Below are 16,731 nucleotides of genomic sequence, written 5' to 3'. Positions count from 1 at the left end.
AAGCTTAAAGCAACTTGCTATTCCAAGGCAGTCTCCCATCCAAGCACTAACCAGGCCCAATCCTGCTAATATTCAGACATTGGGCATTGACTCTTTTTTTTTGCAAGATTATTATATATATTATATTCAGAGATTGGGCATTGACTCTTTTTTTGCAAGATTATTATATACTTAGTGAAAAATTTCCAAAAAGCTTAAAGCACCTTGCTATTCCAAGGCGGTCTCCCATCCAAGTACTAACCAGGCCCAAACCTGCTAATATTCAGAGATTGGGCAATGACACTATTTTTTTTTTTTGCAAGATTATTATATACTTAGTGAAAAATTTCCAAAAAGCTTAAAGCACCTTGCTATTCCAAGGCGGTCTCCCATCCAAGCACTAACCAGGCCCAAGCCTGCTTAGCTTCCGAGATCAGACGAGATCAGGCATAGCCAGGTTGGTATGGCCATAAGCGAAGGTTGCTGCAAAGAGAGGGCTATTTAAAGATCAGCCATTCTAATCGCCAGTACATTGTATAAGTAGGGAAGAAAACCCAAAAGCTTACAGCACCTAGTATTCCCAGGCGGTCTCCCATCCAAGTACTAACCAGGCCCAAACCTGCTTAGCTTCCGAGATCAGACGAGATCGGGCATAGCCAGGTTGGTATGGCCGTAAGCGAAGGTAGCTGCAAAGAGAGGGCTATTTAAAGATCAGTCATCCTAATGGCCAGTACATTATATAAGTAGGAAAGAAAACCCAAAAGCTTAAAGCACCTGGTATTCCCAGGCGGTCTCTCATCTAAGTACTAACCAGACCTAAACCTGCTAAGATTCAGAGATCGGGCATTGACAATTTTTTTTTTTTTTTTTTTTTTTGCAAGATTATTATATACTTAGTGAAAAATTTCCAAAAAGCTTAAAGCACCTGGTATTCCCAGGCGGTCTCTCATCCAAGTACTAACCAGACCTAAACCTGCTAAGATTCAGAGATCGGGCATTGACTCTTTTTTTTTTTTTTTTGCAAGATTATTATATACTTAGTGAAAAATTTCCAAAAAGCTTAAAGCACCTTGCTATTCCAAGGCAGTCTCCCATCCAAGTACTAACCAGGCCCAAACCTGCTAATATTCAGAGATTGGGCAATGACACTATTTTTTTTTTTTGGCAAGATTATTATATAATTACTGAAAAATTTCCAAATAGCTTAAAGCACCTGGTATTCCCAGGCGGTCTCTCATCCAAGTACTAACCAGACCTAAACCTGCTAAGATTCAGAGATCGGGCATTGACTCTTTTTTTTTTTTTTTTTTTTGCAAGATTATTATATACTTACTGAAAAATTTCCAAAAAGCTTAAAGCACCTTGCTATTCCAAGGCGGTCTCCCATCCAAGTACTAACCAGGCCCAAACCAGCTAATATTCAGAGATCGGGCAATGACACTATTTTTTTTTGGCAAGATTATTATATAATTACTGAAAAATTTCCAAAAAGCTTAAAGCACCTGGTATTCCCAGGCGGTCTCTCATCCAAGTACTAACTAGACCTAAACCTGCTAAGATTCAGAGATTGTGCATTGAGTCTTTTTTTTTTTTTTGCAAGATTATTATATACTTGGTGAAAAATTTCCAAAAAGCTTTAAGCACCTTGCTATTCCAAGGCGGTCTCCCATCCAAGTACTAACCAGGCCCAAACCTGCTAATATTCAGAGATCGGGCAATGACACTATTTTTTTTTTTTTTGCAAGATCATTATATACTTAGTGAAAAATTTCCAAAAAGCTTAAAGCACCTTGCTATTCCAAGGCGGTCTCCCATCCAAGCACTAACCAGGCCCAATCCTGCTAATATTCAGACATTGGGGCATTGACTCTTTTTTTTTTGCAAGATTATTATATACTTAGTGAAAAATTTCCAAAAAGCTTACAGCACCTGGTACTCCCAGGCGGTCTCCCATCCAAGTACTAACCATGCCCAAGCCTGCTTAGCTTCCGAGATCAGGCATAGCCAGGTTGGTATGGCCATAAGCGAAGGTTGCTGCAAAGAGAGGGCTATTTAAAGATCAGCCATTCTAATCGCCAGTACATTGTATAAGTAGGGAAGAAAACCCAAAAGCTTACAGCACCTAGTATTCCCAGGCGGTCTCCCATCCAAGTACTAACCAGGCCCAAACCTGCTTAGCTTCCGAGATCAGACGAGATCGGGCATAGCCAGGTTGGTATGGCCGTAAGCGAAGGTTGCTGCAAAGAGAGGGCTATTTAAAGATCAGTCATCCTAATGGCCAGTACATTATATAAGTAGGAAAGAAAACCCAAAAGCTTAAAGCACCTGGTATTCCCAGGCGGTCTCTCATCTAAGTACTAACCAGACCTAAACCTGCTAAGATTCAGAGATCGGGCATTGACAATTTTTTCTTTTTTTTTTTTTTTTTTGCAAGATTATTATATACTTAGTGAAAAATTTCCAAAAAGCTTAAAGCACCTGGTATTCCCAGGCGGTCTCTCATCCAAGTACTAACCAGACCTAAACCTGCTAAGATTCAGAGATCGGGCATTGACTATTTTTTTTTTTTTTTTGCAAGATTATTATATACTTAGTGAAAAATTTCCAAAAAGCTTAAAGCACCTTGCTATTCCAAGGCAGTCTCCCATCCAAGCACTAACCAGGCCCAATCCTGCTAATATTCAGACATTGGGCATTGACTCTTTTTTTTTGCAAGATTATTATATATATTATATTCAGAGATTGGGCATTGACTCTTTTTTTGCAAGATTATTATATACTTAGTGAAAAATTTCCAAAAAGCTTAAAGCACCTTGCTATTCCAAGGCGGTCTCCCATCCAAGTACTAACCAGGCCCAAACCTGCTAATATTCAGAGATTGGGCAATGACACTATTTTTTTTTTTTGCAAGATTATTATATACTTAGTGAAAAATTTCCAAAAAGCTTAAAGCACCTTGCTATTCCAAGGCGGTCTCCCATCCAAGCACTAACCAGGCCCAAGCCTGCTTAGCTTCCGAGATCAGACGAGATCAGGCATAGCCAGGTTGGTATGGCCATAAGCGAAGGTTGCTGCAAAGAGAGGGCTATTTAAAGATCAGCCATTCTAATCGCCAGTACATTGTATAAGTAGGGAAGAAAACCCAAAAGCTTACAGCACCTAGTATTCCCAGGCGATCTCCCATCCAAGTACTAACCAGGCCCAAACCTGCTTAGCTTCCGAGATCAGACGAGATCGGGCATAGCCAGGTTGGTATGGCCGTAAGCGAAGGTAGCTGCAAAGAGAGGGCTATTTAAAGATCAGTCATCCTAATGGCCAGTACATTATATAAGTAGGAAAGAAAACCCAAAAGCTTAAAGCACCTGGTATTCCCAGGCGGTCTCTCATCTAAGTACTAACCAGACCTAAACCTGCTAAGATTCAGAGATCGGGCATTGACAATTTTTTCTTTTTTTTTTTTTTTTTGCAAGATTATTATATACTTAGTGAAAAATTTCCAAAAAGCTTAAAGCACCTGGTATTCCCAGGCGGTCTCTCATCCAAGTACTAACCAGACCTAAACCTGCTAAGATTCAGAGATCGGGCATTGACTCTTTTTTTTTTTTTTTTGCAAGATTATTATATACTTAGTGAAAAATTTCCAAAAAGCTTAAAGCACCTTGCTATTCCAAGGCAGTCTCCCATCCAAGTACTAACCAGGCCCAAACCTGCTAATATTCAGAGATCGGGCAATGACACTATTTTTTTTTTTTTTGGCAAGATTATTATATAATTACTGAAAAATTTCCAAATAGCTTAAAGCACCTGGTATTCCCAGGCGGTCTCTCATCCAAGTACTAACCAGACCTAAACCTGCTAAGATTCAGAGATCGGGCATTGACTCTTTTTTTTTTTTTTTTTTGCAAGATTATTATATACTTACTGAAAAATTTCCAAAAAGCTTAAAGCACCTTGCTATTCCAAGGCGGTCTCCCATCCAAGTACTAACCAGACCTAAACCTGCTAAGATTCAGAGATCGGGCATTGACTCTTTTTTTTTTTTTTTTTGCAAGATTATTATATACTTAGTGAAAAATTTCCAAAAAGCTTAAAGCACCTTGCTATTCCAAGGCAGTCTCCCATCCAAGTACTAACCAGGCCCAAACCTGCTAATATTCAGAGATCGGGCAATGACACTATTTTTTTTTTTTTGGCAAGATTATTATATAATTACTGAAAAATTTCCAAATAGCTTAAAGCACCTGGTATTCCCAGGCGGTCTCTCATCCAAGTACTAACCAGACCTAAACCTGCTAAGATTCAGAGATCGGGCATTGACTCTTTTTTTTTTTTTTTTTTTGCAAGATTATTATATACTTACTGAAAAATTTCCAAAAAGCTTAAAGCACGTTGCTATTCCAAGGAGGTCTCCCATCCAAGTACTAACCAGGCCCAAACCAACTAATATTCAGAGATCGGGCAATGACACTATTTTTTTTTGGCAAGATTATTATATAATTACTGAAAAATTTCCAAAAAGCTTAAAGCACCTGGTATTCCCAGGCGGTCTCTCATCCAAGTACTAACTAGACCTAAACCTGCTAAGATTCAGAGATTGTGCATTAAGTCTTTTTTTTTTTTTTGCAAGATTATTATATACTTGGTGAAAAATTTCCAAAAAGCTTAAAGCACCTTGCTATTCCAAGGCGGTCTCCCATCCAAGTACTAACCAGGCCCAAACCTGCTAATATTCAGAGATCGGGCAATGACACTATTTTTTTTTTTTTTTGCAAGATCATTATATACTTAGTGAAAAATTTCCAAAAAGCTTAAAGCACCTTGCTATTCCAAGGCGGTCTCCCATCCAAGCACTAACCAGGCCCAATCCTGCTAATATTCAGACATTGGGGCATTGACTCTTTTTTTTTGCAAGATTATTATATATATTATATTCAGAGATTGGGCATTGACTCTTTTTTTGCAAGATTATTATATACTTAGTTAAAAATTTCCAAAAAGCTTAAAGCACCTTGCTATTCCAAGGCGGTCTCCCATCCAAGTACTAACCAGGCCCAAACCTGCTAATATTCAGAGATTGGGCAATGACACTATTTTTTTTTTTTGCAAGATTATTATATACTTAGCGAAAAATTTCCAAAAAGCTTAAAGCACCTTGCTATTCCAAGGCGGTCTCCCATCCAAGCACTAACCAGGCCCAAGCCTGCTTAGCTTCCGAGATCAGACGAGATCAGGCATAGCCAGGTTGGTATGGCCATAAGCGAAGGTTGCTGCAAAGAGAGGGCTATTTAAAGATCAGCCATTCTAATCGCCAGTACATTGTATAAGTAGGGAAGAAAACCCAAAAGCTTAAAGCACCTGGTATTCCCAGGCGGTCTCTCATCTAAGTACTAACCAGACCTAAACCTGCTAAGATTCAGAGATCGGGCATTGACAAATTTTTTTTTTTTTGCAAGATTATTATATACTTAGTGAAAAATTTCCAAAAAGCTTAAAGCACCTTGCTATTCCAAGGCGGTCTCCCATCCAAGTACTAACCAGGCCTAAACCTGCTAATATTCAGAGATCGGGCAATGACACTATTTTTTCTTTGGCAAGATTATTATATAATTACTGAAAAATTTCCTAAAAGCTTAAAGCACCTGGTATTCCCAGGCGGTCTCTCATCCAAGTACTAACCAGACCTAAACCTGCTAAGATTCAGAGATCGGGCATTGACTCTTTTTTTTTTTTTTTTTGCAAGATTATTATATACTTAGTGAAAAATTTCCAAAAAGCTTACAGCACCTGGTACTCCCAGGCAGTCTCCCATCCAAGTACTAACCAGGCCCAAGCCTGCTTAGCTTCCGAGATCAGACGAGATCAGGTATAGCCAGGTTGGTATGGCCATAAGCGAAGGTTGCTGCAAAGAGAGGGCTATTTAAAGATCAGCCATTCTAATCGCCAGTACATTGTATAAGTAGGGAAGAAAACCCAAAAGCTTACAGCACCTAGTATTCCCAGGCGGTCTCCCATCCAAGTACTAACCAGGCCCAAACCTGCTTAGCTTCCGAGATCAGACGAGATCGGGCATAGCCAGGTTGGTATGGCCGTAAGCGAAGGTTGCTGCAAAGAGAGGGCTATTTAAAGATCAGTCATCCTAATGTCCAGTACATTATATAAGTAGGAAAGAAAACCCAAAAGCTTAAAGCACCTGGTATTCCCAGGCGGTCTCTCATCTAAGTACTAACCAGACCTAAACCTGCTAAGATTCAGAGATCGGGCATTGACAATTTTTTTTTTTTGCAAGATTATTATATACTTAGTGAAAAATTTCCAAAAAGCTTAAAGCACCTTGCTATTCCAAGGCGGTCTCCCATCCAAGTACTAACCAGGCCTAAACCTGCTAATATTCAGAGATCGGACAATGACACTATTTTTTTTTTTGGCAAGATTATTATATAATTACTGAAAAATTTCCAAAAAGCTTAAAGCACCTGGTATTCCCAGGCGGTCTCTCATCCAAGTACTAACCAGACCTAAACCTGCTAAGATTCAGAGATCGGGCATTGACAATTTTTTCTTTTTTTTTTTTTTTTTTGCAAGATTATTATATACTTAGTAAAAAAATTTCCAAAAAGCTTAAAGCACCTGGTATTCCCAGGCGGTCTCTCATCCAAGTACTAACCAGACCTAAACCTGCTAAGATTCAGAGATTGTGCATTGAGTCTTTTTTTTTTTTTTGCAACATTATTATATACTTAGTGAAAAATTTCCAAAAAGCTTAAAGCACCTTGCTATTCAAAGGCGGTCTCCCATCCAAGCACTAACCAGGCCCAAACCTGCTAATATTCAGAGATCGGGCAATGACAATTTTTTCTTTTTTTTTTTTTTTTTTGCAAGATTATTATATACTTAGTAAAAAAATTTCCAAAAAGCTTAAAGCACCTTGCTATTCCAAGGCGGTCTCCCATCCAAGTACTAACCAGGCCCAAACCTGCTAATATTCAGAGATCGGGCAATGACACTATTTTTTTTTTTTTTGCAAGATCATTATATACTTAGTGAAAAATTTCCAAAAAGCTTAAAGCACCTTGCTATTCAAAGGCGGTCTCCCATCCAAGCACTAACCAGGCCCAATCCTGCTAATATTCAGACATTGGGGCATTGACTCTTTTTTTTTGCAAGATTATTATATATATTATATTCAGAGATTGGGCATTGACTCTTTTTTTGCAAGATTATTATATACTTAGTGAAAAATTTCCAAAAAGCTTAAAGCACCTTGCTATTCCAAGGCGGTCTCCCATCCAAGTACTAACCAGGCCCAAACCTGCTAATATTCAGAGATTGGGCAATGACACTATTTTTTTTTTTTGCAAGATTATTATATACTTAGTGAAAAATTTCCAAAAAGCTTAAAGCACCTTGCTATTCCAAGGCGGTCTCCCATCCAAGCACTAACCAGGCCCAAGCCTGCTTAGCTTCCGAGATCAGACGAGATCAGGCATAGCCAGGTTGGTATGGCCATAAGCGAAGGTTGCTGCAAAGAGAGGGCTATTTAAAGATCAGCCATTCTAATCGCCAGTACATTGTATAAGTAGGGAAGAAAACCCAAAAGCTTACAGCACCTAGTATTCCCAGGCGGTCTCCCATCCAAGTACTAACCAGGCCCAAACCTGCTTAGCTTCCGAGATCAGACGAGATCGGTCATAGCCAGGTTGGTATGGCCATAAGCGAAGGTTGCTGCAAAGAGAGGGCTATTTAAAGATCAGTCATTCTAATGTCCAGTACATTATATAAGTAGGAAAGAAAACGCAAAAGCTTAAAGCACCTGGTATTCCCAGGCGGTCTCTCATCTAAGTACTAACCAGACCTAAACCTGCTAAGATTCAGAGATCGGGCATTGACAATTTTTTTTTTTTTTGCAAGATTATTATATACTTAGTGAAAAATTTCCAAAAAGCTTAAAGCACCTTGCTATTCCAAGGCGGTCTCCCATCCAAGTACTAACCAGGCCCAAACCTGCTAATATTCAGAGATCGGGCAATGACACTATTTTTTTTTAGCAAGATTATTATATAATTACTGAAAAATTTCCAAAAAGCTTAAAGCACCTGGTATTCCCAGGCGGTCTCTCATCCAAGTACTAACCAGACCTAAACCTGCTAAGATTCAGAGATCGGGCATTGACAATTTTTTTTTTTTTTTTTTTTTTTGCAAGATTATTATATACTTAGTGAAAAATTTCCAAAAAGCTTAAAACACCTGGTATTCCCAGGCGGTCTCTCATCCAAGTACTAACCAGACCTAAACCTGCTAAGATTCAGAGATCGGGCATTGACTCTATTTTTTTAATTTTTTTGCAAAATTATTATATACTTAGTGAAAAATTTCCAAAAAGCTTAAAGCACCTTGCTATTCCAAGGCGGTCTCCCATCCAAGTACTAACCAGGCCCAAACCAGCTAATATTCAGAGATCGGGCAATGACACTATTTTTTTTTGGCAAGATTATTATATAATTACTGAAAAATTTCCAAAAAGCTTAAAGCACCTGGTATTCCCAGGCGGTCTCTCATCCAAGTACTAACCAGACCTAAACCTGCTAAGATTCAGAGATTGGGCATTGAGTCTTTTTTTTTTTTCTGCAAGATTATTATATACTTAGTGAAAAATTTCCAAAAAGCTTAAAGCACCTTGCTATTCCAAAGCGGTCTCCCATCCAAGTACTAACCAGGCCCAAACCTGCTAATATTCAGAGATTGGGCAATGACACTATTTTTTTTTTTGCAAGATTATTATATACTTAGTGAAAAATTTCCAAAAAGATTAAAGCACCTTGCTATTCCAAGGCGGTCTCCCATCCAAGCACTAACCAGGCCCAAACCTGCTAATATTGAGAGATCGGGCATTGACTCTATTTTTTTATTTTTTTGCAAAATTATTAAATACTTAGTGAAAAATTTCCAAAAAGCTTACAGCACCTGGTACTCCCAGGCGGTCTCCCATCCAAGTACTAACCAGGCCCAAGCCTGCTTAGCTTCCGAGATCAGACGAGATCAGGTATAGCCAGGTTGGTATGGCCATAAGCGAAGGTTGCTGCAAAGAGAGGGCTATTTAAAGATCAGCCATTCTAATCGCCAGTACATTGTATAAGTAGGGAAGAAAACCCAAAAGCTTATAGCACCTAGTATTCCCAGGCGGTCTCCCATCCAAGTACTAACCAGGCCCAAACCTGCTTAGCTTCCGAGATCAGACGAGATCGGGCATAGCCTTTTTTTTTTTTTTTTTTTTTTTTTTTTATTAAAGAAATTTCAAATAAAGTACAATAGATTAAACACAAGCAATAGAAAATACAGCATTTCTTCTATACACATCTCTACATTACACATCTTTCCTTTACATAGATAATTTAAAAATGTCCTTCACTTCCTGGCAGCTTCCACATTGAATCATTTAAAACACAATAAACTTTTGGGGTAAAAACATCATAAAAATAATCCAACATATTTACACCTTTAAAATACTCATACAGCCTTTCAATATATAATTCGGTTTTCCTTTTAAACACAGTCCAAACATCCAACACAATGATTTCCTTTTTAGCCACAGTTCTTCTCTCCCATATTGCACTTTTCATTAGCATTACACACAGATTAATAAAATTTTTGTTTTGACACTTTTTTTCCCAACCAAACATCACCACTCTGTTCCATTCCATTACATTTTCATCCCAGTCTTCAGTCACATCTTTAATTAAACATTTACATTTTCTTAAAAACTCCTCCAGTTCTCTACAATATAAAAACATATGTAAAATCCCCTCTTCCTTTTCCTGGCACACTTTACACAGAGCATTTTCTTCCCTTCCTATTTTATTTAAAATAATCTCAGTAAAAACCACTTTATGCCTTATAAAATACTCCAAACATCCCAATTTAGTTTCCACACACTTCCCTGTCATGTTTCTCCATATATACTCTTTTTTTAAATCTTTGAATTTCTGCATCCAGTATCCATTTGCAATAGGCTCTTTAAAAACACCATCTCTAAAAGAACAATAAATCATTTTCAGAGTACATTCCTTAAAATCATACAGTTTTTCCCCTAATTTCACGTAAATACATTTCTCTTTTGGCTCTTCTTCCATACATTCTATTCTTTTAATCCACTCTTTGGGTATTGCGCTTTTAATGATTTCATATTTATTTTTTATGTCTTGTTCACTGTAATCCTCTTTTGCCTCCTCCATTGCATCTATAATAAATTGTGTCGGTAAAAAACCTTCTTTAAATTCATACAATACATCTCTCACTCTTGTTATCCCCACTTCCATCCATTTCTTTAAAAAAATCCCTTTGTCTTGTTTTAAAATGTTTTGGTTTAAGAACAGAGGTTGATTTAAAATGTGTTCTCTCCCATGTGGATCAAACTCAACTTTATCTAAAAATTTTCCCCAAGCACTTAAAATTTCTCTATAAAACTCTGGTAAATTTTCTGTCATCCAATTCTTCGTTTTCATCCATAAAATTCCATCCCCCATGTTAAGATCCCCACATTTGTTTAAAAAATATTTCATCGTCTTTTTCCACTCTGGTTTGTCCTCATCTTGTAGGTATTTCTTCACTACTTTCACTCTCAAACTATTTTTCCTCTGTTCCACATCTATTAAACCTAAACCCCCCTTCTCTACCGCCCCTAAAATCGTATTAAAAGCTATTCTTGCTGGCTTCCCCTCCCATAAAAAGTCAAGAAAACATTTCTTCAACCTCTTTTCTGTCCACATTGGCATATGCGACACATATAAAACATTCCATAGCTTAGACACCATTAAAACATTCAATACTAAAACCTTCCCTTTTAAGTTTAAAGTTCTTAATTTCCAAAAATTTAACCTTCTCTCTATTCCTGTTACTAGTTCCACCCACATTTCATCTCTTACTTTCATCTCATTTTTACCCATTAAAATTCCTAAAATCCTAATTTCTTCCACTTCCTTAAAATTAAAACTATCCTTTAAAACCATTGCTTTACCAAATCTCATATATACCGTCTTTTCTTCATTTACTTTACTCCCAGATCCTTTACAATATTCCTCTACAACATTCATAACTTCTTTGATGCTCTCCTTTCCTTTTACTATTATCGTTGTGTCATCAGCATATTGAAAAACCTTTCCCTCAGCATTATTTTCCTCAATTTCAATTCCAATTATTCCTTCTTTTTGTTTTATGGCCAATCCTAACGGTTCCGATACAAGTGAATATAATAATGCCGAAAGCGGACAACCCTGTCTTATCGATCTTGTGATTTTAAAACATTCTGTTAAAAACCCATTACACTTTATTCTCGTTAAAGCGCCCTTATATAAAATCTCAATATATTTGATAAAATCTCCCCCAAAACCAAATTTCTTTAAAACATCAAATAAATACTCGTGTTCAACCCGATCAAATGCTTTTTCAAAATCTAGACTAATTATGTAACCATCTTCATTTAGTTCTTTCATATACCATATTGTGTCTCTTATACTCATTGTTATATCCGCTATATCCCTTCCTTTTACTCCTTATGCTTGGTTTGTTTCGATTATACTTGGCATTACTTCCTTTAACCTGTTTGCTAAAACCTTTGATAAAATCTTAAAATCTGTGTTAAGCATTGTGATCGGCCTATAGTTTTTTAAATCTACCTTTTCTCCTTTCCTTTTATATATCAGTTTTGTTATCCCCATCCCCATTCTTTCATTAACTTCTTCTTTTTCAAAAATCTCACTAAAAACTTCCTTTAAAATCTTGGTTAAAATCTCTTTAAAACATATATAAAATTCACTTCCCAAACCATCTATTCCTGGACTTTTCTGTTTATTCAGCTGCTGTATTGCTCTTTCAATCTCTTCTTCACCAATTTTTTGATCGCATTCTTTTTTATCTTCCTTACTCACTTTTACTTTTATTCGATTCAACAATTCAATTTTTTCGTTTTCTTCTACACCCCTGGCACTAAAAAGATCTTCATAAAAATTCTTTATTTCTTCTAAAATCTTTTCATTCCCCTCTACAACTTCCCCATTTTTCCCTCTTACCTGTTTTATTGTTTCAGCTTTCCCTCTCTTTTTTTCCAAATCAAAAAAAAACTTTGTGCACTTTTCTCCCTCCACAGTATATTTAGCTTTGCTCCTTAACCTCGCCCCCTCATATTCTTTTTCCTCTATTTCCTTCAGTTTGTCATCCATTTCCTTTATCTTTTGTATATCTTTATTTTCTTTATTCAATTCCGCTTCCAAACATTCCTTTATTTTTTTTTCGTTGTATCTTTTGCATTTGCGTATTATGCTACAATACTTAATTGAGAATTTTTTTATTAAAAACTTTACATTCTCCCACCAAATTCTCTTATCTTCTTCATACATTTCATTTTCCTTTTCTTTTTCTATAATTTCTTTAACCTTTAATACATAGTCTTCATTTTCTAACATTTTTTGTATTTAAAACCCATATTCCTGGCCCTCTTTGCACTTTATTCCAATCCAATTTAAAAAATAAGAACTTGTGATCGCTAAAACTTGTTTCTTCATACTTAATATTTTCTATAAAATTCTCCACATTTCTTGTACATAAAATAAAATCAATTCTTGTTTCACACACAAACTGCCCCACTATTTGCCTTCTTGAAAACTCTTTTTTCTTTTCATTTCTTTCTCTCCACACATCTATCATATTATTTTCTGCCATTAAAGCTTTTAATTCTTTTCTCCCTTTGTCAGTTTTAAAAACCATTCCATCTGCCATGTCTTGTTTACTAAAAACCGTATTAAAATCCCCCATCATTATTATTTCTTTATACTTCTTTACAAAACTACTTAAAACATAAAAAAACTCTTTCTTTTCCTTCTCCTCCGTTGGTGCATGTACATTTACTAAAATCAATTCCCTTCCTTCATGTTTTGTCTCTACAACCATACATTTACCCATCGTATCTTTGTATAAAATTTTACTTGCTTTAAAAACATCATCCTTCATTAAAAAAAGCCACACCTCTCCCAAACCTCCCATCTCCATTATTGTACAAAATCCCTCCTCCCCATCTCTTTTTATATTCATTCATTACATTTTCTCTCCAGTTTGTTTCCTGTAGTACAATAATGTCTTCTCTTTTACATTTTTCTTTTATATTTTCAAATTTCTTTAAGTTCAAAAGTCCTCTTGCATTAAAAGTCACAACACTTAAAACCATTAAAAAGAAAAATAATAAATATCTAAAACCCATCATTCTCAGTCTTTCTCCTCCAATTCCTTTAACACCTCAAACCTATTTAAACATTTCACTTTTTTTCTTGAACTTTCTATATTTGGCTTTACCTTTAGCGATCTTCTTCGTATTTTTCCCCTCTCCGCCTTTTCCTTCTCATCCTCCTCCATACTAATTTCTCCTTCGTTATCAGTTTCTTTGTCTTGTTCTTTTCCTTTTTGTCCATGAATTGAAGATATGTCCATCGGTGTAATTTGTGTGTCCTCTTCTCTTATTTGTTCATTGTTATTTTCTTTTTCTTTTTCTCCTTCTCCTTCCTGTCTGTTGTTTGTTCCTTCCTCTGTTTCCTTTGGTTGTAATTTGTCTTCTTCATGTCTTTCATCACAATGTCCTTCATCATTGTTTTCTTCATGCACCTGTCTGTCCACCTGTTCTTTCCTTCCACCTACCACCCCCTCCATCCAGCATTCACATTTATTTAAAATTTCTTGGCAATCCGGACACCTGACAGCATTGCAGTCTCGTGCAAAATGTCCCCTTTCCAAACATTTATGGCACTTGAATTCTGGGCACTCTTTCAGTAGATGTTCTGGGCTCATGCACAGCCTACAAGTCTTCACCTGGTGGCTGTGCATCACCCTAAAGTACTGGGGGCCTTCAGCTGTTTCAATCTTAGTGCTGTAAGGGAGTGATGCCACTTCTTTGGGGAACCTCACCTTTACAAACCTTGTGCCGTCTTCGATGTCAGTGTCCGGATAGCACCTTCTTTTGATTTTAGATATGGGGGAAACCCCCCATCCTTCCAATTTGTTTACAATTTCCTTATCCTCCAGGTAGACAGGCAGGTGCATGAAGGAAACAACGTAATCTTTATTTTGCAGTTTTTTTACTTCACAGTCCACTCCCTTTATTGTCAATCCATTGATTAAAATGTCACACATTTCTTCCTGTTCCAATGTCAGTTCATATTCTTTGCCTTGTCTGGGTCTTACAGCCAACACCTTTCCACTTCCAATTTTTTCTGAGATTGCTTTAATTATATCCTCTCCTCTCACACCAATCACATTCTCTGTACTCACGATCACTGTTGCCTCCTTTAAATATTTTCTTTCACCAAATCTTTTCCTTGCTTCTTGATCTTTTACATTTCCAGCTCTTTGTCGCTTCTCCAGTCCAGTGTCATTTGCCGTGCGTGTTCCTCCAGCCAGTCCATTGTCGTTTGCCATACTTGTTCCTCCAGCCATTCTAGTGTCGTTTACCATGCGTGTTCCTCCAGCCAGTCCAGTGTTGTTTGCCATGCTTGTTCCTCCAGCCAGTCCAGTGTCGATTGCCATGCGTGTTCCTCCAGCCAGTCCAGTGTCGCTTGCCGTGCGTGTTCCTCCTGCCAGTCCATTGTCATTTGCCATTCGAGTCTCTCCTGCCAGTTCCGAGTCGTTACCATACAATCCGTCCATTTTTGAGAAAAAAAAGATCAACCACCCTCCAGACAGCGATATGCTGCTGTTAGGTGGCTTTCAAAAAAGAAAAAATGCCAAAGAAACAATCACAGATTCACAAAACAAACAAAACAACCACAAATAGAAAAACACAAAATGGAGGAGAGCCTTCCTCTCCCAACTGCAGCCAACACTTCCTGTAGCTCTCTAGCGCCCTCAGGTTGGTATGGCCGTAAGCGAAGGTTGCTGCAAAGAGAGGGCTATTTAAAGATCAGTCATTCTAATGTCCAGTACATTGTATAAGTAGGGAAGAAATCCCAAAAGCTTACAGCACCTAGTATTCCCAGGCAGTCTCCCATCCAAGTACTAACCAGGCCCAAACCTGCTTAGCTTCCGAGATCAGACGAGATCGGGCATAGCCAGGTTGGTATGGCCGTAAGCGAAGGTTGCTGCAAAGAGAGGGCTATTTAAAGATCAGTCAATCTAATGTCCAGTACATTATATAAGTAGGAAAGAAAACCCAAAAGCTTAAAGCACCTTGCTATTCCAAGGCGGTCTCCCATCCAAGCACTAACCAGACCTAAACCTGCTAATATTGAGAGATCGGGCATTGACTCTATTTTTTTTTTTTTTTTGCAAAATTATTAAATACTTAGTGAAAAATTTCCAAAAAGCTTACAGCACCTGGTACTCCCAGGCGGTCTCCCATCCAAGTACTAACCAGGCCCAAGCCTGCTTAGCTTCCGAGATCAGACGAGATCAGGTATAGCCAGGTTGGTATGGCCATAAGCGAAGGTTGCTGCAAAGAGAGGGCTATTTAAAGATCAGCCATTCTAATCGCCAGTACATTGTATAAGTAGGGAAGAAAACCCAAAAGCTTACAGCACCTAGTATTCCCAGGCAGTCTCCCATCCAAGTACTAACCAGGCCCAAACCTGCTTAGCTTCCGAGATCAGACGAGATCGGTCATAGCCAGGTTGGTATGGCCATAAGCGAAGGTTGCTGCAAAGAGAGGGCTATTTAAAGATCAGTCATTCTAATGTCCAGTACATTATATAAGTAGGAAAGAAAACGCAAAAGCTTAAAGCACCTGGTATTCCCAGGCGGTCTCTCATCTAAGTACTAACCAGACCTAAACCTGCTAAGATTCAGAGATCGGGCATTGACAATTTTTTCTTTTTTTTTTTTTTTTGCAAGATTATTATATACTTAGTGAAAAATTTCCAAAAAGCTTAAAGCACCTGGTATTCCCAGGCGGTCTCTCATCCAAGTACTAACCAGACCTAAACCTGCTAAGATTCAGAGATCGGGCATTGACTCTATTTTTTTAATTTTTTTGCAAAATTATTAAATACTTAGTGAAAAATTTCCAAAAAGCTTAAAGCACCTTGCTATTCCAAGGCGGTCTCCCATCCAAGTACTAACCAGGCCCAAACCAGCTAATATTCAGAGATCGGGCAATGACACTATTTTTTTTTGGCAAGATTATTATATAATTACTGAAAAATTTCCAAAAAGCTTAAAGCACCTGGTATTCCCAGGCGGTCTCTCATCCAAGTACTAACCAGACCTAAACCTGCTAAGATTCAGAGATTGGGCATTGAGTCTTTTTTTTTTTCTGCAAGATTATTATATACTTAGTGAAAAATTTCCAAAAAGCTTAAAGCACCTTGCTATTCCAAAGCGGTCTCCCATCCAAGTACTAACCAGGCCCAAACCTGCTAATATTCAGAGATTGGGCAATGACACTATTTTTTTTTTTTTGCAAGATTATTATATACTTAGTGAAAAATTTCCAAAAAGCTTAAAGCACCTTGCTATTCCAAGGCGGTCTCCCATCCAAGCACTAACCAGGCCCAAACCTGCTAATATTGAGAGATCGGGCATTGACTCTATTTTTTTTATTTTTTTGCAAAATTATTAAATACTTAGTGAAAAATTTCCAAAAAGCTTACAGCACCTGGTACTCCCAGGCGGTCTCCCATCCAAGTACTAACCAGGCCCAAGCCTGCTTAGCTTCCGAGATCAGACGAGATCAGGTATAGCCAGGTTGGTATGGCCATAAGCGAAGGTTGCTGCAAAGAGAGG

The 16,731-nt window shown here is 37.6% G+C and overlaps 1 long non-coding RNA gene, 11 other non-coding genes and 5 pseudogenes across 12 annotated transcripts in view; all 17 read right to left on the bottom strand.

The window, feature by feature from the left end:
* LOC132104553 (uncharacterized) overlaps positions 1-16,731 on the bottom strand; it is a 343,753-nt gene that overhangs the window by 243,425 nt on the left and 83,597 nt on the right. The window lies entirely within an intron of this gene.
* Positions 335-454, bottom strand: LOC132105275 (5S ribosomal RNA; annotated as a pseudogene).
* Positions 539-657, bottom strand: LOC132105163 (5S ribosomal RNA). The gene has a single exon (XR_009423869.1). It is a non-coding gene; the product is annotated as a 5S ribosomal RNA (ribosomal RNA).
* On the bottom strand, positions 1,897-2,005 carry LOC132105317 (5S ribosomal RNA; annotated as a pseudogene).
* Positions 2,090-2,208, bottom strand: LOC132105151 (5S ribosomal RNA). The gene has a single exon (XR_009423858.1). It is a non-coding gene; the product is annotated as a 5S ribosomal RNA (ribosomal RNA).
* Positions 2,923-3,042, bottom strand: LOC132105274 (5S ribosomal RNA; annotated as a pseudogene).
* Positions 3,127-3,245, bottom strand: LOC132104971 (5S ribosomal RNA). The gene has a single exon (XR_009423687.1). It is a non-coding gene; the product is annotated as a 5S ribosomal RNA (ribosomal RNA).
* Positions 5,119-5,238, bottom strand: LOC132105273 (5S ribosomal RNA; annotated as a pseudogene).
* Positions 5,752-5,870, bottom strand: LOC132105076 (5S ribosomal RNA). The gene has a single exon (XR_009423787.1). It is a non-coding gene; the product is annotated as a 5S ribosomal RNA (ribosomal RNA).
* On the bottom strand, positions 5,955-6,073 carry LOC132105138 (5S ribosomal RNA). Its single transcript, XR_009423846.1, has one exon. It is a non-coding gene; the product is annotated as a 5S ribosomal RNA (ribosomal RNA).
* Positions 7,371-7,490, bottom strand: LOC132105272 (5S ribosomal RNA; annotated as a pseudogene).
* On the bottom strand, positions 7,575-7,693 carry LOC132105040 (5S ribosomal RNA). Its single transcript, XR_009423754.1, has one exon. It is a non-coding gene; the product is annotated as a 5S ribosomal RNA (ribosomal RNA).
* LOC132105014 (5S ribosomal RNA) lies at positions 8,929-9,047 on the bottom strand. Its single transcript, XR_009423729.1, has one exon. It is a non-coding gene; the product is annotated as a 5S ribosomal RNA (ribosomal RNA).
* Positions 14,966-15,084, bottom strand: LOC132104983 (5S ribosomal RNA). Its single transcript, XR_009423700.1, has one exon. It is a non-coding gene; the product is annotated as a 5S ribosomal RNA (ribosomal RNA).
* LOC132105013 (5S ribosomal RNA) lies at positions 15,316-15,434 on the bottom strand. Its single transcript, XR_009423728.1, has one exon. It is a non-coding gene; the product is annotated as a 5S ribosomal RNA (ribosomal RNA).
* LOC132105130 (5S ribosomal RNA) lies at positions 15,519-15,637 on the bottom strand. Its single transcript, XR_009423838.1, has one exon. It is a non-coding gene; the product is annotated as a 5S ribosomal RNA (ribosomal RNA).
* Positions 16,592-16,710, bottom strand: LOC132105012 (5S ribosomal RNA). The gene has a single exon (XR_009423727.1). It is a non-coding gene; the product is annotated as a 5S ribosomal RNA (ribosomal RNA).

Source organism: Carassius carassius, chromosome 25 (genome assembly GCF_963082965.1).
Source record: "Carassius carassius chromosome 25, fCarCar2.1, whole genome shotgun sequence".
Taxonomy (NCBI): domain Eukaryota; kingdom Metazoa; phylum Chordata; class Actinopteri; order Cypriniformes; family Cyprinidae; genus Carassius; species Carassius carassius.
Note: the sequence above shows the minus strand (reverse complement) of the source record. Positions and strands in the feature narration are given on the sequence as shown.